The sequence below is a fragment of the Hyposmocoma kahamanoa genome, unplaced genomic scaffold (assembly GCF_003589595.1).
Source record: "Hyposmocoma kahamanoa isolate Upper Pololo Valley unplaced genomic scaffold, ASM358959v1 168, whole genome shotgun sequence".
In the NCBI taxonomy this organism is placed as follows: Eukaryota; Metazoa; Arthropoda; class Insecta; order Lepidoptera; family Cosmopterigidae; genus Hyposmocoma; species Hyposmocoma kahamanoa.
Genome location: NW_020653608.1, coordinates 1926256 through 1950963, shown reverse-complemented (window position 1 = coordinate 1950963; position 24708 = coordinate 1926256). Strand labels below are relative to the sequence as shown.

The 24708-nt window shown below is 37.4% G+C and overlaps 1 protein-coding gene across 10 annotated transcripts in view; it reads right to left on the bottom strand.

Moving 5' to 3' along the window:
* LOC113225609 (uncharacterized protein CG43867) overlaps window positions 1-24708 on the bottom strand; it is a 472277-nt gene that overhangs the window by 389725 nt on the left and 57844 nt on the right. The window lies entirely within an intron of this gene.

Below are 24708 nucleotides of genomic sequence, written 5' to 3'. Positions count from 1 at the left end.
TTTGCTTATCAAACTTTCCTTTTATATCTTAAACCAATCGGTCTAAGGGGACAAGTGCAAATAGCGGTAAAATGGGTGGTAATTTCCCCCAATGCTTCTGCAACGACTTTGACGGATGTATCGTCGCCCGCGCACCTAATAAAGTAATGCATTTGGGGTTCCTACCGATTTATTTATTGAGCAGGAAGGATGAATGATTGGCGAAAACACCGTGTTTATTTAGTTAGGTACCTACCTAGTTTATAAATCCCCAGTACATATAAGGACAGGAGTGTCGCTTAACACCAGGTGCACGACTTGTTCGTCCTGTCACTTGGACTATCATAAAAATAACAACTAAAGCATCTATAATACTTATTAATGTGTTTATTTTGGTTTATCAAAATTGGTTCAGCGGTTTAAGTGAGAAAAGTTTTTTAAGTTTGGATTTTCTTTTATATTATTTTCCATTAGTAACACTCATTAATACGTATTATTTATTTTCATGTTTCTTATTAAATAATTAATTTATAAAAAAAATCATACTTAAGTGTTTTTATAGAATATGAGGATATTTCACCATCATGATATTCAATTATTTTTTGTGAAATTACTCCACTAGTTTGTTATAATTATTAATACAAAGATCAAACACTCAGAAGCAATTCCTTCGATCCGGCCGGATTCGAATCGACGTCTTCTAGCAAACCGTGCCAGAAGCTATGTCAACTAAGCCACGGATTTTTTTTTCTATGTGTTTGTTGTCGGATCTTGTATCTGTTGGCGCAGCGTTAGAAGTCGTCGCCGTCGGTTCGAATCCGACCGGATCGAAAGAATTTTTTCAGAGTGTTCGATTGTAATAATAATTATAAAATCATAGTTAAATAAAATTTTTGCAAATGGTAAGTAGCGTTTATTAGAATGTTCTTTGGTACATTAAAAATAAGGTATTTACATTAATAACTTTTGTAACTATATGTTCAGAATATCATGATTTGTATTAATATTCAGCTCAATTGTAAGTCACTACAAACAAAGTCTTAAAAATGCATTACAAACAAACACATAAAACAAATTTAACGCTGTAGACAAAGTTGATCATAAAATATTGAACGTTGTTCTAAGAAGGGTGTAAGTGTGGCGATTGATGGCGGATTTCATCAAATGAAACATGATGCATTGTTGCATTACTCCCAACTTTAAAGAAACATCTAAGAGTAAAAACCTCTGAGGGGATTTTGACGCAACACATGACATAAATTACGTCGAAGTGTTATGCCAGCATCAGTCTGCCCTACTTGTCATAACTAATGCATTTGCATCTTGGTAAGTTATGATACATCTGCATTTAAATTCTTTTTTCTTTGAAAAAATGTCAATTACGCTGCGACGCAACGCCAGCGCGACGTATATTAGACGTTCCGCACTGTAAGAGCATGTTCACATGACGATCATCCAACGCGCGCTTACAACTTACCGAATTTTGTACGTAAATCGCTGTAGGTGTAAACACGCGCTTAACGCGCGTTGAAGCGCGCTTTAAGATCATAGGTTTGCTGTACTGCCGTTCACATGAGCGCGTGTTTTCGACGCGGTGATACGTGTTTTGCAATTGAAATTGATTTTTTTTTCTAGAAATGGGTACAGAAGACTTTAATTCGGATTTATTCATAGACGAAGTTGAGAAACATCCTGCAATATGAAATATGATAATTAAGGATTATCAGAATAAGATTTTAAGGAGAAAGGCTTGGGAAGAACTTGTTCTTATATTCTGTGATGGAGACGCCAACGAAAGAAGAAGGCATTGGGTAAATATATATGCCAAACTTTCACTGAAACCGTGGCAACACGCGCTCAACGCCCGAACAGGGTCCGCCATGTGTGCACTAGTCAAAAACCTAACGCGCGTTGAACACTTGTCATGTGTACGTACCCTTAAGCAGTTGTTCAGCAGCATTGCGTTCACAAATTAGTTAGGAATACTAACATTGCGCCGCTGCCGCGTGGACATCGTATCGAAAGTCGCTATTGTGGGGGACCCCCCCAATCATAAACAAACAAATATATACAATATAAAATAAATAATATATTATTAAAAAACCGGTAATTTGTTGCAAATCTTGTTTCGCTGATTCGCTAAAAATGTCGATCACGTTAGTTACAATAAAGAGAGCAGCACTATAAGCCATCGCTAGCGTTAAAAATATAAAAAAATATTTCTAACCCCACTGACAAGCTACTTCTCTTAAATTTTGGTAGAATACCAAACGTGCAAAATCTGCCATCGACACTCTACCGACACACAACTGATATGATTTAAAATTAGCAGACTTGGGGACCTGAAGTTGCGACATCTACAAGCAACAGCCATTGCCTGATAAACTGATGTCAAAACAGTTTTTTAAAGTCAATATAATCATCCATCCGATTTCTCGACACGTTATATGGGTAAGGAAAATAACCTAATTGCAGAATCAAATTCGTAAATTCGCACGGTGAAGTACTTAAAGAAAAGATTTAGATTACAGATCTACAGTAAAAGTAAGCCAGGCTATAAAGTTAGTTGTAAATCCTCCCTAGGGTGGAGGTCACACGGCGCACAGGCAGGCGATAAAAGCGGAGTGCATTAGAATCGGAATGCCTACCGGTTTACCGATATTCCGGCACATACCAAAGTAAATACGTCTTTTGAGTCTGATGTACGAACTGCACAACGTTCGACAGCAGATGAAAAAAATACAGCAATTTGGAAAAACGATTGCTATAATTATTAATACAAAGATCGAACACTCAGAAAAAACACTCAGAAAAAATTCCTTCGTCCGGTCGGATTCGAACCGACGTCTTCTTGCATACCGTGCCAGACGCTATACCAACTAAGCACGGAACGAACCAACGGACCTCACGAATTTTTCTATGTGCTTGCGTCGTGTCTTTGTACTTAGTCTTTCAACGACTTTTTAGTCGTAGCGCCATCTATGAGAAATCTATGACAGATTTAGTCGGTCGGATTCGAACCGACGTCTTCTTGCATACCGTGCCAGACGCTATACCAACTAAGCTAACTAAAAACTAAATAATTTTTCTGAGTGTTCGATCTTTGTATTAATAATTATAACAAACTAGTGGAGTAATTTCACACAAAAAAAAATAATTGAATATCAATTCAATAAAAATTTAATTAAAAAACGATTGCTTTTCAATAGACAAAACCCATCTGGCCGACTGTGCCTATACCTATGAATTTAATGTCTGAGTAACGTACATACATTGCCCCAAGAAACCTGACCGCCAACTTGTCCTTTTGGTTCTGAGTACGTACCTAAATGTGAAGTGTTAAAGTTGTAATGAACTATAAAACACATTTTTGAATCTTCCAGATTTTGTCATTACTGAATGACGTTTTTCCTAAAACATATATAATATATTCTTAGAGCCCGTGGCCATACGTTTGCAGGAATGGGAACAGATTTTGTAAGTCAGTATAATATTTCACTACGTGCGATAGCAATTATGGATCTCAGGTGTGGATCATGCACGGTTGCATTTTGCAATGAAGTGGAAATATCAAACAGATCTAAACAGCTTATCATGAAACATCCAAAATGTAACCAACTAACGCGGATGATAAATGTTTTTGGCATTCAGACTTTGCAAATTTTAATTTAATTGAATGTCTACTTAATGTATACTTTAGCAAAAGATACTTAAGGTTTTCGCGATTGTTGCACATTGGAAATAACAATTTTTTTGACACTAAATCGCTAATATTTGTTTTAAAAAGTTCCTACTTTTTAAGCCAATTTGATCTTTAAGTTCTATTTCAAGCCTACACGGGATCAAACCTTAGAGGATGGAAAAAAATAAATAGTCTAAGGATCGAACCATGGATGTAGTTACTTGCAGTCCATACACAAAACCGCTCGACCAACTAACACGTTTATTAAGCGACGAAATTTAGTATAGGATTTAATTAGAAGTTCATTATCTTTGAGCAAAAGTCTGACATACAGCTTATGCTATAAAGTTGAAATTCCTTTAGTTTTTTGTACGTTTGTGGATATGAATGCAAAGGAAAACATTATGGTGAAACCTGCATGTGGAAGGAAGTTCATAGCCCCCAAAAAACGTGTAAAGACCCCAACTTCCATCGAACCTGCGGCGTGCTGAATCTTAACCCTTTTTGTTCAGACCAGTGCCAAAACAGGTTGTCGAAGACGATGACGATACTCCGTGACGTAGGCTAAGCAATCGACACGTGACCTATCGAGGGAAGAATTCCATTTCCTATTTCCTATTTCACAATATTCTCTTTCTCTGTTTAAAAGTAACACCACTTATACAGCGCAAAACTCTCATTTCTACATCGACCCCTTCTACGTTAACTATCGTATGTCGAAATTGCCAAGTTTACAAGGAAGCGTTTCAAAGTTCTCAATTCACTGCAAAGAGCATAATACGTGACTTTAGCATTTCTCAGTTTTATTCGGCAAAGCTCGTTACTCACATAGAGTATTGTTAAATCCTAGATATCGGTTAGATGATCTACTAGATGATCACTCTATGTCAGTAATGAGGTTTTGCCAAACAAAACGGAGAACTTTAAAACGCTGCCCTGTAAACTTGGCAATTTCGACATACGATACTTTACGTAGGAGGGGTCGACATAGTACTCGTATTTTCGTCGATGTCATTTTAATAGACTAACAGCAAAACTCTTTCGGAAAGAGTGCGTCCAAGGAAGTACCGCCACCATACCTATTCCTGCCAACAAGCAGTAATGTGAGAAAGGTAAAGGTGCTGGTGAAACTACAAGGATAAGGGACTAGTCAATTTTATATCATATGGCATACGGGCAGATCCCCTCAGATCTTTGCGATTTAAAGCTCAGAATGACACTGAACAAAATCTGCATTAAATATTTTAAGGATCTTAAAGACAGTTGTTTTGATATTCAACACGCTTCGTCTTTAAGCCTATTATTGGATGTGCTTTTTAAAACCCAATCTCCAAATGCGCAATTCCCACCATGTTTTGAAGCCGCGTTTTGCTCACCCATTATCTAACCGCAAAATTAATAACCGCCATTAATTTCAACCACATTGTGCAACCCTCCCTTTTGTACAGCACTCAATCTAAAAACAATATAGCTAAAGTATTCATGACGAATTGTTGTGTAACGAAGAGAAATAACTATATAAACAACAAATGTCTTTAGAAAAGGGGCGATGTGTGGTGTTAGTTTTGACGATAAATATGAATCGAGTTCTTAGGTTATTTACACTTGAAATGAAATTATTTTTTCGGATGTAAATGGCATTATTTGGTTTTTCAGTAAGTCATGGCCTTGGGACATGTAAACATAACGTTGATTAGTTCGAAAATAAAACAAATTTAGGCGGGGACCTGTGGGGATTCTTTAGTGGGGATTTGTGGAATATACAAAATATAAGTTGTTTGGATCAGAAAATTATAACTTTTTTATTAAAAAAACCGACCCGAAATGTTGGTGGATCTATATCTATTTGCCAAGTATTACTCAAGTTCTACACAGACTGTGGGTGAAATCCAATCTAGCGAAATCATCATCTAATTTTCCATTATTTTCTGCAACTTTTAGGGACCACTACTGAGGTTCCCGGTTTCCAAAGTGGTTTTCGCGCACTTCGCGGTAACCGATTTCAATAAAATGTGGCAAACAAAATTGTAATTCTACGAACTTTAGAGTTCATTTTTTTAATAAAAAAAGTTACAATTATTCAAATTTAGTTTGCCTTATTTACGTAATTACGTCGTGGAAAAAGGATCTCGCTTTCAGTGAAGACGCGTCCTATTTTCTACCCCACAGAGGGGTGCGCATTGCGTCTGTTTATAACACGGCACTGTTTAGATTGATGGCTGATGCAATTTGTGACCGACTGGGATTTATTGACGCTGATAAAGAACCCGGAGTGTTTTGATAATGCGTTGCAGACAGCATTAACAAAAGCCTTCGTTCTTTGTTTATATCTAAATGCCACCTGGGGCCTGAAAGTTCGAACTCAGCATGACGTTTAAAGGTTTTTTTAATGATAACAAGTGACGGAACGTAAAAGCTGTGGGCCTGGTGGTAAGCGACACGCCTGTCTGTAACAGTTGCAGTGTCATTTAGAGCTTTAAGAGTCGATGCTACCTCGGCTCGAATTAAATATTTTCTCGCACTAATACGGTTCATTTTGCAGGGACACTGGCTTTATTTCAGGATTCATTTTTTTACAAACGAAAGTAAAGCCTTTTGAAGAATGTATACCGTATACATTGACTTACAATTATATGGACGTCGGGTCCGCTCTAAAAAGTGTCCGCACTTGTAAGGCGCTAAAATCGTATACAGAGCGCGACACTCCGCTTTAGTCTTCATTTGTTCTACTGACAGCGCGATACTGCGATGACATTACAATTTAAATTTCGAATAGGTTGACTTGGGACATTTTTTTCGTGGTTTTTGTATTAGACCCGTCGTCCATTTATTTGTAAGTCAATGACCGTATACTTAGCATGTTCTATTTGGTCAGTTGATATAAAAAAAAAACAAAAATTGGTATATATAAAGTACCTATTGCATACAACGGTTTTCTTGTAAAATTTCGAGAAAAGTTTGTGTTTTTTCTATTATGTAAGTTTTTAAAAATGGTGTTTTCACACGGTAGATTAATCAGTGTACATCCTCAATTTTACTATTTATGCGGAATTCTATTTAATATCGACTTTTAAATCGCAAAGATCTGAGCGATCCTCCCCCTGCGCCCGTCACTCTGAGACATAAGTAGCCCATGTGTCTGTAATTTCACCAGCACCCTTACCCTTCAAAACCAGAACGCAGTAATTACTGCTTGACGGCAGAAATAGGTATTTGTCAAATTATCGCACTTAAATAAATGTTTAACTAACTATTATGTAAAAAAAATGACACAGTATATGATAATACACTATTAAACATGGACATAAAATAACACTAGAGAACTGACTCGAATGTAAACCCAATAATAAGCAAACACAGCATGCACATATAACATAGTATCAGAAGAGATTCCTACGAGACGAAAACAAATCAAATTCAGATTACGTGCGTTTACTAGTTTTATGCATTAACTCACAAATAAATGGACGACGGGTCTAATACAAAAACCACGAAAAAAAGTCCCAAGTCAACCTATTTAAACGTAGTGACATGTAAAGGAATATGAAAAAGCTAAAACGTTGAATTTAAATTGTAATGTCATCGCAGTACTGTCTAATTTTGCTTGCTTCGCTGTCAGTCGAACAAACAAAGTCAAAGATTATTTATTCCATAGGTAAAATGCATTTACTTTGCTCGTTCACTACGCTGACCTCCCTGAGAAGAACGAGCAAGAAACTCTAGGGATTGCTCTTTTCAAATAAACTTAAATGCTATGGAATACACTTTGAATCAAATTTGTGTGGACTCTGGAGCCATGTCGTCTGTCCATACATCTTTATCTAACACGTAGTCTTCAATTTTGTAATATGATTTTTCGATCAAAATACGAAGACTAAAGCGTGAATGACGCTCTGTATACGATTTTAACGCCCTATAAGTTCGGACACTTTTTAGCGCGGACCCGACGTCCATATAATTGTAAGTCAATGGTTTTATGTAATTTATTGTATTCACGGCAAATTCGGTTGAAAATAGCATTGGACCCAACATTGATATTAAAAGAACTGATTTTATGCGCTTTATATACTTCGGCTATTTTTTTTAATATCTGTTTTGGTTCAGATACTGAATTATGACTGCAGAAGTACGAGAGTAAAGTGAGTGTAGTATAAACAAAAGCCCTCAGATGGTTCGTTACCTATCAGCAGTTCGAAATTACATCTTCCACAAATGTTGAGAAAAGTAATTTTGAGAGGAAAATGTTTTTTCTTTAAAACCTAACTCAACGTAAGCGAACGTAATCGTGTCTTTGCGATAAACATCCAACATATCTTGAAAGAACAACTATTTCGTTATAATTCGGTTTTCGGTGTGATGAAAATTCGACCAAACGTTATTTCGGATAAAAAAAATCCAGTTTGTAATAGTTTACCCCCAGATAAATACGTAACGTGCGGTTATATGACAAAGAGGAGTACTGTGATTCGCGAACGAAGTGGTTTGTGGACATCGTCACATTAAACTGAAGTACGTACGGGCAACCGAGGGCGCTCACCCAAGGCACTAACTAGCTTTTTGAGAACCGGATGAAGTACGTGTCAACGGGCTGATCTGGGGTCAAGAAATGACTGATAAAGTCCCTGAGCTTGCTTGCGCAAGTAATGGTGCCCTTCCCATGTAACCAAAAGGTTGAGTAGAGAACGTACTATAATCAAAACTTAGTAGAAGATATAGGACTGTAATTTGAAGGTAACTTCACTACTTACAGTTCTTATCACGGTATAAGTTATTTTTCCCAATATGTAGGAACAGTTACACAATCCATGGTTACGGGTTGACTAGCCAGCGTTAGATGATAGCTTTAAGAATAGATATATCTGTCTACCCTCTTTCGCTATCGATGACTACCTTCAACTCGATTATTTGCGGCGTTACCATTGTCACTGAAATATTGTTCTCTAAGCACCGAATTCCACGCACTGGATAGTTTCAATCAATCTTCACGGTGGAGCGTGTAAGCGTTACGCAATATTGGGAATAAAAAAATCATATCGTGGTAAGAAACCCATAATTAGTGATAATCTTAAATGAAACTTGAAGCATCTGTAAAGATACCGGTAACGGTGAGAAGGTTTTTAAAAAATCTCTCACTAGATGTCACTGGCGGCGATGAATGCCGAAAGCCTTCAAAGATCTATAACAAAAACACATGAGAAAATTTCGACAGCTCGGTAACTTTACCTATGGCTCAGTTGGTTAGAGCATTGCTACGGTGCAGCATAGTAGGTCCAAGTCCCACTGGGTCGAAGAAATTTTTATATTTGTGTTCGGTATTTTATTAATAACCATAACAAAATTAATGGCGTTATTTTATAAAACCTCAATAATACATAGTGAATAAAGGTCGAAACACAAAACTGCGAATTCGCAAAGCAGAATACTGCGACGCGAATTGCTGCGATGCGATTTCGTGCGGCAAGACATCTCACTGCCATGGTTCGGGCAACCATTCCTACTACGATCATCAACCGTACTGAAAATATTTTTTAAACTAGGTAGCGACACGGATCGTAAAAAGAATGTTGCACTGCTGTTATTGAAAAGAGAGTATAGGAAAAAAACATAAAGAAGACTAACATCGCAGATGCAGGATGCGGAGCAGTTCGCAAATTCTTGCAATGCGTCATGCGAGCTCGTAAATTTCTGCGATGAGACGTAGTTTTGTGTTTCGACCCTAAATAACCACGAAAACGTTGAAATCAATTTTTTCGGTCATCGCCAAATTAGCATTCTGGGTACGAGGGAGACTCCCAGTAGGATCATTTAATGAAACGAATTTTTGAAAATTGTTTCCGGCTGAGCTCAAAAATTAAACTTCAACAACTTCAAAGTAACACGTTAAAACCGGGAAGTTACTGCAAGAAACGTCGAGAAAGCAAGTTTATTAACACTGCTGGGTGCAACGTAATGAAGAGATGTTCATTATGTTAAGAAGTAGCTCCCAGGAGAAATCTTTTAGTTATTAACCTTAGAGTTATATCGTTCAGTCTATTATGAAATTTTGAATTTTAACTGGGAAATCTTTGAGAAAATTAAAAAAATATTTTTTATTAGGATTATTAATGGGTTGACAAAATAAGATGAGGGATTCGCTACATTTGTCGACACAGAACCGACTTATGTTGGTCAGAAAAAACTTTATGTCCATATAACAAGAGCGAAATAGTATTTTCGCATAATAGGGGTTCTTAAAGTCGAGTACCGTGTTTAGGCCACGAGGCTTTGCCGACTGGCCTAAGTAATAGGTACGAGATTTTAAGACCTAATTATGTAATGATTGCACACAATACTTTTTATAAGAGTAAATAAAATAATGAAACAGAACCAATATTTAATGTATGTTAACAATGACATCATTACCAAGACACAATATTTTTTAAGTAAATTTCAACCCATTTATTAGGGTAGGCAAAGGTTCAACCATACGGCCAAGATGAAAACGCTATAAAAAAAAAAGAATAGAACTGGCCAAGTATCGCATTTATTTTAATTTCCAATATTTAAAAAAAGAGTTTTATGGCCCGATTGCAAGACTTTTAGGTCAATTTAACCAATCAGGATGCAGTAAAGCGTTTGAGTAGCATTCTAATTGGTATTGTAATTACAAAAAATACGACTTTTTTTACTAAGTTACAGTACAGCTCCTTGTGAAAGGTTCGTCTAGGGAAGTACTGCCTACCTTAACCTTAACTATTTCTGCCGCCAAGCAATAATGTGAGCATTACTGCGTTCCGGTTTGGAAATATAAAGGTGTTAGTGAAATTACAGCCACATGGGACTTGTCAACTTACTATCTATTTTATTTATTTATTAAACTTTATTGACCACAACACAGAATGGTACAAAAGGCGGACTTAATGCTAAAAGCATTCTCTAACAGTCAATCTCTGAGGAAACGAAATTCACGAATGCGGCATATTAAACAAAATATTAAATTAATAATTTAATAATAACACATATGTAATAAATATATAACAAACAAACCTAACATATACATATTATCTGTATACGTAATAAATATATTTATATATGTTGTTCCTTTCTTGAAATCTCGAATTACGCCGTAATTTTCTTGCTTCGTTACAAAATGGCTTCCGACGTGACCTCTAACGTCCGATTAAAAACGGAGTTTACGCAATGCTTGAATTACAATTTTACTTTTTACTTTACGGCTCAAAGACCATGTATAGGCCTATACAAAAAGAAGTGCTAGTGGACTGTATTAAATTATAATTATTCGAGAAAAAGAAATTACAAATTTTAGCGACGTGTGCGACGGCGGCGACCGTTTCGTGAAGAGAGTTTTGATTTTTGTTTTTCAATTTTACGGCTGCGGCCCGCTCGGAGCGTGGGCAGTGTTGCCACGTCTGTCCTAGACAATACATACAATAACAGGAGAAGATGATGATGATATGATTATCGCTGTTACAAACAATTTAAAAGATGCTCGTGATATTCTATTTGAAAGAGAATAAACTAGGACACCTTCTGATAGAGTCTGGAAGTGCATTCCAGAGACGTGTTAGATAGAGAGGGAAGGAATCAGACATGAAGCCAAGAGAGTTAATGGATCGAAGGGGGCGTTCATGAGAGTCACAGAGATACTGAAATTTACATTTCAAGTATTCTGGATAGTGAGCCCTGAAAGAGGGAACATGATCAAATTTGCGAAGGCACTTATGGTGCCGGGCACAGTGGCAGTGCCCCTGAGATCTTTGCGGTTGGAAGCTCTTAGTGGCACTGCAACTGTTATGGACAGGCGTGTCGCTTACCACCAAGCGCATGACTTGTTCATCTCGACACTTGGTAGTATAAATAAACAAAATTGTTGGAAATGAAACTACTTTTCCGGATTTAAATCGCGTATATTTGTTTTTTCAAACAAAAAAGGTTTGTTCCTATGTGTAACAATCGCGAAAACCTAAAAACTCAATAAAAATGTTATTCTAGCAAAATCTAGTTGCAATGGCAGTTGAGTCTCAATAGAGAGTGAGTGTAATTGCAGTGAGGGCACTATCGATGTTGCCTTACTAAAACTACATATGCGTATGTAGCTCGACGGACAGCAACTGATAAGCCACGTAAGAGTACTGGCTGCCATTTAGCAGAACACTAATGGTACAACCACTCCCGCAGTGCCTGAAGTCCAGGGTTTACAACCAATGAGTCCTACCGGTCATAACTTACGGAGCCGAAACGTGGAATATGACGGTCAAACTGGCTCACAGACTACACGTCGCTCAGCGAGCTATGTAAAGGTCTATGCTGGGTATCTCGTTAAGGAACAAAGTCCGGAACGAAGTTGTCCGGCCGTAGGACTAAAGTTGTGGACATCGTCCAGAAATGTAGCAAGCTGGCCACATCTGTCGCAGAACCGATGACCGATGGAGTAGACGGGTTGATTGACAATGGTACAAGATCCTCCATTTGGTACTCTATTGACACACCATTCAGATGATTTAAAATTAACAGACTTGGGGCCCTGTCTCCCAATGACGCAAACAGATCATCAGTAGGAAAAAACGTGGCACTATAACAACAATTAACCAATAATCAAAACAAAATAACAACAAACATCTATCTCACTTATGTGCCAACATACATATTCTGGAGGGCAATCGAAAGTTCCAGACGATTTACGCGGTGCCACGTGACTGATGGCGACTATTAGGCCTATCCATCTGCGCAGGCGTGAATTATTTACGTCCAACGATGCATCTAAGTGCAGCCCGGAAAATATTACAAGGGGTCATGCTGTAACGTACTTTATACAAAATTGACACTTTTGTATTTTGGAAATAGGTACATATTACGGTAAACAACTGAAAGCCTAAGTTGAGTTTAATATAAAGTTTATATTATTGTGTATATTTAGTGAAGTACAAGCGCCGTTAGATGGCATTATCAGTGTTCTGCATCGAAGTGTTTACATGTTCTCAATTCGATTGAATTTTTTTGTGCTACGCGATTACATCAACATTTATTAGCTGATTTCGAAGAATCCTTTTTTGTTGAAAAGAGGCTACCTCAGTAGTGGGCTCTTTCAAATGTGAAAAGGATATTCCACATTTAAGAGTCGCTAATTAGGGAATGGATCTTGTTTATTGAATTTCACCCACTTTCCTTTAAACGGATTCAATAAAAGTTGTCATAATGATGAAATTCCAAAGAAAATATGTGTTATAATGATGCAGAGTTAATCGGATGACGGGAATAGCATACTTCTTCCTTATCTTTCGGTAATCGTTGAGAAAATTAAACAAAATAACAATTATATTAAAACGCGGAAGCAATCTTTTGAAAAAAATGAATATACAAACGAACGAATAGCACCTTAGTTGCGCAGATACTCTGCTATAGCTCGACGTTCAGGCGGAACAGTCCTTGCTCATTAAGTCGCCTTCAGGTTGGTGGTGACTTAAATTATTAAACGGGTCAATAGCCTTCAGCTCACCTTATTGGCCGGTGGCGTAGTCAAGCAGCCCTGTGCAAAATATCCTTCATAATATAAGAAAATAACGTAACCACATTAATATTCTCGCAGGTGATGACTAAACGCTTCCAGGTCGATGTGCTGAACAACTCAACAAATCATAACCTCATAGGTAACCCTTCCTTCGTTAAATAAATGCTTGAGACATACCTGCAAATGCAATTTTTACAAAAGAAATTTATTCTAGCAAGAAATAAAACCTTCCCTTTCCCGTTAGAGGCCGTAATCCTTTCTTTATTGGATTCCCCGTGTCTCCCAGGCATACACTATGCATTATCATAGTGTAGTACTAATGTCAGTAAGTCAACTTCTTCGTGAAGAAATATGGAGAAAGCAAAAAAATGTACGATGATTACATAAATTAACTGCCTCAGTGGCCGAACGGTTACCATGCCAGACTGTTACGCAAAGGTCTCAGGTTCGATTCCCGGGCCGGGAGAAATATTTGTATAACCTATATTAACTTCTCTCGTGAGTTTGGGTGTACTTTTGTGGTCGTCTATGTGTCCATGGCAGCCGCGGCACAGAGTTTCGCCAGGGGTTATGTTGAGTGTGTGCGTTAATTATTAGTAAAAGGTAAATAAAAAAGTAAAGAAAAAAAAATTACCGAAAATACACAGTACATCATCATCAAACCTAAATTCGTCTCCTAGCCCGCGACAATCGATGGCCCGATGCAGGACGAGCACTGTACACCCAAAGGGATACTTTCCAAGGGTTGTGAACCTTCTTCGTTATTGCAGGTTTTATGACAATTTATTGTACCTATTTGTTATAACATTCATAAGTATACGTACACAACTCAGAAATCAATGTCATAACTACATTGAGAACCAACCGCTTAGACCTAGAGGCACAAGTCCCCGTCGTGATACCCAAGCCGGGCCGACCTGCGGTCTCCCCCTCGGGGTTCAGACCTCTCGTCCTACCGGACGAGGTGGCGAAGATCCTGGAGCGAATTATCGCCTCCAGGATCAACGAACATCTGAGGGGGACAGGCCCCGATGTGTCGCAGCGGCAGTACGGGTTCAGGGCTGGACTCTCTACCTTGGACGCCCTGGAGTCGCTGCGAAACATCGTGGAGGAGGCTAACGGCAAGAAGGAGGGAGTAGTGGCTGTCTCTGGACATAGCCAACGCCTTCGGCACTCTCCCCTTCGCCGTTATAGGGGCGCAGAGGTACCACGGGATCCCCAGGTACCTCAGCCGTCTGATGGAGCACTACCTGGAGGACAGGCTGGTGCTCTACCAGACGAGGGAAGGGAGGCGCGCCGAGCGCCAATGAGGTGCGGAGTACCACAGGGGTCCGTGTTAGGACCACTACTGTGGAACCTGGGGTACGATCGAAGCTGAGGGGCGCGCTACTCCCCCGGACGGCGGTTATCGCGTACGCCGATGACACGCTGGTGGTCGTCCGGGGGACCATTTTTCAGGAGGCGGCCCGAAGAGCCTCAGTAGCGACGGACATGGTGGTCCGCCGAATACAACTGCTGGGGTTCGAGGTTGGGCGGTGCCGGCAGGCGCCCACATCTCCATCGCGGGAGTATCGGTTCCAGTCAGGTCCCAGATGGAATATCTGGGCCTTGTTCTGGACCGGCGATGGAACTTCGGGCAGCCTCCAGTTTTTCGGAAATCTGATCGGGCGGGACCGATCCCCCCCCCCCCCCCCCATAAAAAAGGGGCACAAGTTCCAAAAGGTGGTCGGATCAGATCTCCGAAAAACTGGAGGTACCTGTCAGCGCCCAACTACATCATGCGACTGAACGCTACCGATGGAGGCAAATGATTGGTAGGATGAAGTGGAGTCATGTCTTCAGCAGCTAGGAAGTTATTAAGAAAATAATATTAGTAAATAATTAAGGCTTTTTATCAAAATAATAGAAATTGACCACAAAATAAAGTTGGCGAAGTGTTCATTGGAGGTATCGAAAACAATAGTCAAGCTGAAAAACAAATGACGTGTATATAATAGGTTGAAAACAAAGATTTTCTTTGATAATTAAAACTACTGTACATAAGTCATACTGTGGAACAATATGCACATTTTTGCAGCCTCCCCTCCTGAATGCAATGTGCTGCCCATTTGCGGTTGCCAACAATAAGCATTTTTGTCAACGGAATTTCACACGTTTAAAAGCATCTTGAATATTTGCGAAATTGTCCTTTGAAATGCCGGGAAATTTTCTTGGCCTTTACTGTTCACTGAAGAGGCACGAGACTGAGCTTCTATATTTTAAAACGTTTGTCAATTTTATATATTTTTTAACATAACAAGTGAATCAAGACGCCTGTCCAAAGCATTTGCAGCCACTCAGAGCTTTAAATCGCAACGATCTGAGGGGCACTGCGACATAAGTTTAGAAGTCCCGTGTGCCTGTAATTTCACCAGCGCCCTTACCCTTCAAAACCGGAACACAGTAATGCACACATTACTGCTTGGCGGGAGAAATAGGTAAGATGATAGTACTTTCTTGGACGAACTCTATTCTAGGAGCTCTATTCTAGGGTCGTCACAAATTTTTCAGGGGTTATGATCCTTCTTCGACATGCAGGTTTCATCGCGATATTTTCCTTCTCGTTAGCGAGAGTTACTGCTACTAAACTCTCGCTCAAGCAAATGACACCTACACCCACCCATTAAACCTGAGATATAAAAAAAAAATTAAAATTTACAACAAAATTTGATCACAGATCCAATATAATTCATTCACCAAACAGCTAAAGGCTCATTTGACAGAAAAATATTACTAGAGCCTGAAGCAGTATTTTGAAAAGTGACTATACCAACATTTTCCCCTTTATACCCACTGCAGCTAAAGCCATTACTTTATGTCATGTTTTTTTGTTTCACGATTATTATTTTTAATTTAATAATTTCCTTTAAAATAACTTTTACATTATGTTCTTTATTTTTACGATTATTATGTTTTTTTAATTTTGCGACACCATAACAAAGTCATGTTGTTACTGTTTTAATTTTAGGACCATTATGTAACATATGAAAACAATAAATATTTTGACTCAAGAATCGATAATACCTCAGCTCGAATTCTAATTCTTCCCGTACTAATGCGGTTCATTGTGCTCGGGTCGAGCGGCTTTATTTCAGAATTTATTTTTATCAAACGAAATTAAAACCATGTAAAAAATTTACATCGTATACTATATACGTGTCCTATTTAGTTCAGTCGAAATTAAAAATAGTAGATTGTACAACAAGTGCATAAAACGCGTCACTTTACCCGAGACGAGTACGTTCTCGATACTTAAGTATATATCCTATGGATACTTAAGTCGAGGGTAAAATGGATTTTATAAATAAATTATACACTCCGCTTTTCACTTCGATTGCGAGGAAATTAAACAGCAATATTACAAATAAACGATTATTTAATTAAAATTGAATGTAAAATTACAACAATTAATGAATTAGACATGTTCAATATGATAGGTTTTTTATTTTATGCACTAGAGCCATTGACTTACAATTATATGGACGTCGGGTCCGCGCTAAAAAGTGTCCGAACTTATAGGGCGTTTAAATCGTATACAGAGCGTCATTCACGCTTTAGTCTTCGTTTGTTCGACTGACAGCGAAGCAAGCAAAATTAGACAGTACTACGATGACATTACAATTTAAATTCAACGTTTTAGCTTTTTCATATTCCTTTAAATGTCACTACGTTTAAATAGGTTGACTTGGGACATTTTTTTCGTGGTTTTTGTATTAGACCCGTCGTCCATTTATTTGTAAGTCAATGACTAGAGCATAAAATCCTATTTTATGAAGCCTACATCCAGCATAAATACGAACTTTTAGAGCATGAGAAGTGAAAAAATAATTATTGGTATATGTACAGTACCTATAGAATACAAAGGTTTTCCTGTTAAATGTCTAGGTAAGTTTGTTTTTTTAATCGTGAAAATTGTTAGGAATCGTGTTTTGACACCGTAGAGTAAATCAGTGTATATCCCCAATTTTACTATATAATTTTTCGAAAGTAATTGATTCAACACTTTCAATGTTATGGGGAATCAACTAAAGCCATTGGAGGTTGTACAGACTCTTAAATATATGTAACCTACAAATTAAAGTCCTACGCACGTCGTCGCAGGGATTATTATCCTACGACCTTCCAATAGAAAAGCAACCGTTCCCTATGCTAACACTGGTCTAAAACCTACTCTAAAGATTACAAAAAAAGGTACGACAACACAACAAAGCAAATCTTTCAGAGAAATTGGTAAAAAGGTCACGAAGATCGACAATACAGAAGTGACACAAAAGTCTGTTTTCACTGACTACGTAATTATTGGAGATTTCCAATTTTCTGCTTCGATTGAAGGACAGGCATTATTAGAAACTCGAATAATTGTTCTGTACATTTGTAACTAAATGAATTTGAATACGGTAATGCAATATCTTGAGTTGAATAGAGAAAAGGAAGATTAATACTGACCATGGACACGTGTCCACAGAACAATAAATACAGTAGAAGTTGTTAGTTAGCGTCGTGTAACGTATGCTTATTATAGGTCTCGAAAGACCTATCTGAGCTCATTTCGCCATTTTCGTTTTGTGTGGTATGGTTGTGTCATTGTTTCGTGCAAATTCTCCTTATGCCTTATCGTGCTGTTTTGGAGTGTAGAAATGAAAGCCGCACCAAACATATTACCCGTGGCAGTATTTCATATACATGTATGTATATAATTTTGTGTATATCGAAATATTTTTTTGTAACTAGAAAAGAAAGTAAAGCTTATACCTCTGCAATATGGTAGCTTTTTTTTTGGAGAACTAAATTAATAACTCCAATTTGTCGTCGTTCAGCAATAAACCGCTAGATGGCAGCACAACGGTTGAAATTTCAATATAATATCAAAATGTCGTAGCTTGTATAACAGGTATTGAACTTACAACGATGTGCCAACAGGATAAAGTTTAAATTACATTAACAATCCAGAATTCGTTATGACTTTACAAATTTGAAACTACGACTAATCAATATCAAAATTTTGTAGTTTCAAACTAAGAATGAGTGTGTTTGGGCGACATCGGTTCCGGTAGTAATCGAAGTTAAAGGCACTTCATGGTTTTTTTTTCTTCCATGCACGGGTTTTTTAATTGAAAAAGTTACCGGTAGTGTTTCGCGAACAAAATTAATTTTTATTGCTTTGTTCGTCTACAAAATATTTATAACAGTCCCAACTTTCTCAAAGGTTACTTGTCGCTGTAAGGTTCAGTTTACCTACAGTTCGATACGGAATCGAAGAAGGCAGTTACAATAAACTAGTTAAGAATGCAACAAAATGATAAGGCTTAATTACGAGAGTGAAGGTAACAAAGTGTGAGTTATAGAAGGAAGACAGAATTATAGTCTAAAAAATCCTTAATAAATGCATAAACATTTCACAAACATAATGCGTTAGTAGTGATTTCGAAAACCGGTATTTTTCGGTTATTAAGTCTCGGTTAACCGGTTTTTTCGAATATTTTTCTATTGTCACCCAATTAATTTGTTTTAAAGGATCAAAAAACTAAAAAATATCAAGTTAGTGTTTTGTAAATTATTTTTTATAGAATTCACGTCTAATGAATAGGTAATAAAAAAAATCAACAACAATACCCTAAAAGAAATATACATATTTTAGAGTTGCTTGTCTCTAAAATCAAAGTAATCGTTTAACACGCACACACACACACACAAAAAGCAGTCGAATTGAAAACCTCCTCCTTTTTCACAATTGGTTAAAAAAAGCTTTCAAAAAAGTTTTACTAGTATATCTTATAACTCACAATTACCTATTTAAAATCAATTTTATGAATCAGTTCTTTGCTATAACTTAATAATCTAATCAGTATACCCAACACAAACAAGTTAGTCATAACTAATCTAATAAAAATGCCCCGTGGTAATCTCACACAAAGTCCCTCACACACGCCCCGACACTCATTATGCGCGCTCACACACGAACGATTAAGCCAACGTATTGCGTTCGATGCGGCGCTACGTGAAGGTATGCCGAATTTACTACTGCTCATTTGAATTTGACATTCTAGTCGACAATTTATAGCATAATTAAATAGGGGAACGGAACTCCACCGCTTTGGACTATAAATGATTTTGAAGAACAAAAGATATAAAAGAAAAGGTTTTACTTGGATAAAATTTAATTTAAACATTAAAAAAAATTAGAACGTTATTTAAGACACACACCGAACCACCCAAGCCATTAAAATTGTAGAATAAAATAATTAAATGAAAAAAATGTTGTAGAAAAATTAGCGTGTTTTTTTTAATTTATCGTGCGCCTGTTTATAAGCAACACAGGTCCATAACAGTTGCCGTGCTACTCTTTGCTGTAATAAATGCTTACAAGACCGCTTGGCAGCAGAAACATGTAAGGTGGCAGTACTTCTCTGGACGAACTCTTTCACAAGGAGCTCTGCTACTACGAAAACCCAATTAAATTTATACATAGATTGTCTGTACAAGCAGGATATAAACAAAGCAGAATGTCAATTCCCTACTGAAGTGCAGAAACGTTTTCTTTTTAATTTTTTTAAGGTTCTTCATATATGCGCGCGCAAATTTTCGCAATTCATGGTGACCTTTGACCTCAATTATCTCAGGATAGGTGTCAAAATTCAAAACTTCGTCACGATTTGTTAATTTTTAGTAGCAGTAGACTACTACTTAAAATTAATTCAATTTGATAGCCAGATTATAACTGAAAAAGAAAATCCTTCGGTAGGACTGGCGCCTGTTGCCTCAACAATAACTAAGAACATGAGTTTCATAAAAATAAAATTTTGTAGCCAAACTCAAATCTAACAATCCTAACGTTTTATATAGAACAGATGTTACTCATTCTCTCGTAATGAGCAGAGGTATAAGACTGCGATCTGCCTAGCTTACCACATCTCCCCTTTCTTACCCCATTTTCTCGGATAGTTTACGCGACGAACGCTTTACGGAATTCAATTTTGTATGCAAAACGCCTGAGGCATACCTACACGTAGCACAAGGGCGGCTAAATATGCCACAATAGTGTGAAAGAGGCCTTCGAGATTGGGAAGCTTTATACGGTGATTGTGTAAATGGGATCCAAAAATGGGAAAGAAACGGATACCTGAAAATTGCGACCAAGTCACCAGATTCAGACGAATTTCACATTAAGTTTCAATAAATAAGTCATATACCATACGCCCGCGACTCGTAAGTCGCCATGATTGCATTTGTATATAAAGCACAGTCGCGGGAGATCAGTTGCGCACGCTGTCGCTATTAAGGTGTCACCGGAGAAGCGAGAAACGGAAACGAAACGGTTGTATAAAAAATATGCGATACACCTAAGGGTATTCTCTAAAGAACGTGCTAATGTATGGATGTACTATATTTGATCATATAAAATCCCGAAAACAGGCTAAAACTTAAGTTTAAAACGAATTATTTTAGACTAAATTATCTAAACTCACAAATAATTTTTATATGGAGATATTTCTCTTTGAGTATTACAGAAAACCTGCTAAATTTAGATTTTCGAAGCTCTGTAGTTATTTAAGTCGTATTTATCCCAAAACTTGAAAATTACAGTCAGCGGTTTAACGATACTCCGTGCCGCCCCGTCAGTCGACATCGGGCGCTTGTCGACGTCGGATCTATGTCTAATTTTCTCCGCCTGTTCTTATTTTATTGATATTAATTTTAAGCGAGCGGATTGCTAGACGCGAAAGGTGGCCCCCCACACCTCACCTAAAATCTAGGCACGCGTCCATTTGGAGACGCGAGTCTTAAACCTCGAGCTTGATGCTCTCTTATCTCTGTACATAGATATATTTAAAAATTGCATGTGACCAACTTTCCGTTTACAGATTTTAACAAAACTTGGCAAATAGAAGATTTCACAAACTTTTGAGGTAGGTTTTCTTTACTTATAAAAAGCTACAATAATCTTGACAAAAACAGAAATACGTTACATGGCATTGAGTACACCTAAACTGGATTTGCACAACATTGTGAATCAGGTTATTATTTACCGTATTTGATTTTCATCATCATCAACCCATACGTCCCACTGCTGGACACGGGTCTGATCTCAGGTGAGCGTTTAGGCCGTCCACACTGGCCCAATGAGAACTTCACACGTTTTCCGAGGATCGTGAATTCAGGTTTCGTCATGATATTTTCCTTCACCGAAAAGCCCATTCTAATCAGTATTCGATTTTAAGGTCATAAATTTTAAAATTAAGGGTCGTCGCTTAAAACTGACAATGTTATATATTATTTATTGCAGCAAATAAATACAACAGAAATATTAGATTAACAGAAAGTGTGCAAAGGTGGACTTATCTCTAAAAGAGATCTCTTCCAGCCAACCCAGGGCAGTGAGAATTAAGGTTAGAAGCTGGCAATAGCGTGCAAGAGAGAGTGCGGAAGAAATATAATAAAATAAAAAGCCGTTTGTGGCTGAAGCTGAGCAAGTCCCGATTGCACCAGCCGCGACACACATGACGGTGAATTAGGTACTGCATTAGCAATTGTTTTAATTCAAGTTTTGTTCTTTTATAGTTATTATTATACCATTATTTATTTTAGACTCTCGCTTCTCCGAGGGCCTAAAAGATTAATTTTGAATTGTTATTATTATTATTGTTCCTTTGTTGTTTTGTTTATATGCGTGTCTGTGCTTGTGTAACAAACAGTTTTCTTTCTTTCTTTCTCAAAACTTTAAAGAAAAATACCATTACTTACATAAATATTAAAATGAAGCACAATAAATAACACCAATATGTAAATTGTGTAATATATAAACATAGATACACATATACATGAACAAGTATGTAAAAAATAATACAATAAGATGTGCTAGACTGAATATGGGAAGGGAGTCTGTTCCACGACTGCGTTGCACAAGAAGAAAAAGAGTTAAAAAATAAATTTGTTTTACAGTTATTACCACTTTATACATATATATCTTTACAAATCGTAATAACCTCACATAATCTAATACTAAAACTTAATTAAACTTCAAATATCAAATAACGTCAAGCTAAGACGCCGCCAGTCATAATCTAATTACCGTGACGTCACGAAGTAGCAGCTATACCACAGGTTCATTGTTCTCATTAGAACAATGGCAGCCTCTTGGATTTAACAATACGAATTTTAGTATTATAGGATAGACATGTCAAAAGAAACATGTTTATTTTATTTATCTATCTATACATTTGTTTTTCAATAGTTTGGGAAAATCCAAAACCATAGGAGTTACAGGGAACCTGTCTTAGGGACCATTTAAGTCTTTTTTTGTGAAAACAATTTTGGCATAGTACGTTTTAAGGAGCATAATATTATAGTACATGATGGCCGTTTTGACAGATTACAATGGTAAGGTCATATCTCAATTCATTATCGAAAAAAAATATAATCAAATGCGAGTCGCATCTATAAGTTTTTACATTTATAACTAGTATTGCAAAGGGGTAACTGATTAAAAAGTTTTAATAAAACGAAAATAAAAATGTTTGCTTAATATAATATCGTCATTTCGAAAATGCTTTGTTTTATATTGAGCTTTGACGCGAGTTTGCCGGAGGTAGAAGTTGTGCTGGCCAGCGATCCTATAAGAGACAATGGTTTACATTGCATTTAAAAAAATTTCGAATTTCGAAAAACAAATGCCGAGTTGTGTCGTAACATTGTTCATCCATAATTTTTACTGCACATCACTACTGACAACAATGCACATCAATTAGCTCCTTCGACGTAGTTAAGAATTAACACGAAACTTGATCAGTGGACAAACGTCAAAACGGCTATCACAGCTTTATTTTATTTAAATAAGGCTGTTTACATTAAAAACAGAAAATGACCAAAAATTAAGTTGGCATAATGTTCATTGGAGGCACCGAAATAGTAATCATGAACTAAAACTATTTTCTAAACTGTGATAAATATGCGTGTCAATAGATGGCACTGTGTGTTACAAACTAATTTAAAGATTAACGCTTCCTAATATGGATAGATGGCGCTAATTCTAAACAATACGAGAATAGATGGCGCTACGGCTGAAAAGTCGTTGAAAAAACCAAATACAAAGACGTGACAACAAACACATAGAAAAATTCGTGAAGTCCGCTGGTTCGTTCCGTGGCTCAGTTGGCATAGCGTCTGATACAGTATGCTAGAAGACGTCGGAACAAATCCGACCGGATCGAAGGAATTTTTTGTGAGTGTTCCATCTTTGTATTAATAATTATAACAAACTAGTGGAGTAATTTCGCATAAAAAATAATTAAATGCCAATTCAGTAAAAATTTAAAACATTGGATTTGTCATTATCTCAGAGTGGTAAGTGCAGTGGTAGTGCCCCTTAAATATTTGCAATTTAAAGTACTATAAGCGCGTTTATGCACTGCATTTGCTTCGTACTAGTTCCGAATCCGAGACTGTACAAATCTAGAAAATTCGGACCCACTTCGGATGTCGCTTGTGCACTAAGTCCGATTCCATTCCGAAAAAACACGAATATCGCTCGTACACCTACAGATAAAATGATCCCTATGACATATCGGACCGTCATTTCTCGGATTCGGAACTGGGGGTCTACTCTCGATTTGACAGTAATTGTTTCGGACGGATGTCGGACGAAGATCGAGAGTAGACCCCCTGATACGGATCAGACGTAGAGCGCAAACGCTCTGTTATTGTGGGCGGGTAGGTAGGCGTGTCGCTTACCACCAGCCAGCACGACTCACTTGTTCCTTTACTGCACACTATTAAACAACCCTTGGAACAAGTATGAAGTCTTCAATCCAGCTAACTGTCTTAGAGGCGTTCTGTGCCCAGCTGTAGGACGTAAAATGGATTGATGATGATGAAGTTAGCCAAAAATAACTTAAATTGTATTTTTCAAGGAAAAATTTCAGCTTAGATAGTTTTTTGATGCTACACGTTGAAAACTATTTATTTCTGACTCAGTCGTGACCATAGGACTTGCAAAAAGCTCAAAACTTTGTTTAGTTTGAAGAAAAAAAACAAATGGACGCCATTTTACACATGGAGACTTTTAGCAGCGACGCAAACGCGCGTTTGAGAAACGCGTGATTGCATCGCCACACTTGCGATTTATAGGCGATTGCATCGATACAAACGCGCGGTTGCATCGACGCAGTCAGGTATAAATCGCGCGCTTGCATCGCTGCTCGAAGTCGCCACGTGTAACCGCTTTTAGATCTGAAAAAAAAAATAGTTTCATTACCAAGTACAAATTCGTCACAATTCTGTCACAAATTCTAGAAATCCTAACATCAATCACAAGAAATAACGTAAAGTAATCTAAGTAATTTCAACTCCAGTCAGCCTGAGACCGGTACCTGAAAGTCTGAGATTTCATTCTATCTTGATGTGTTTTCCGAAGTATAATTCTAATCCAATCTAAGTTGAAGATCCTTGTGGACACGTGAAAGCTGCGTGAAATTAGAACGTGTGGTAGACTATTGCCTTTCCC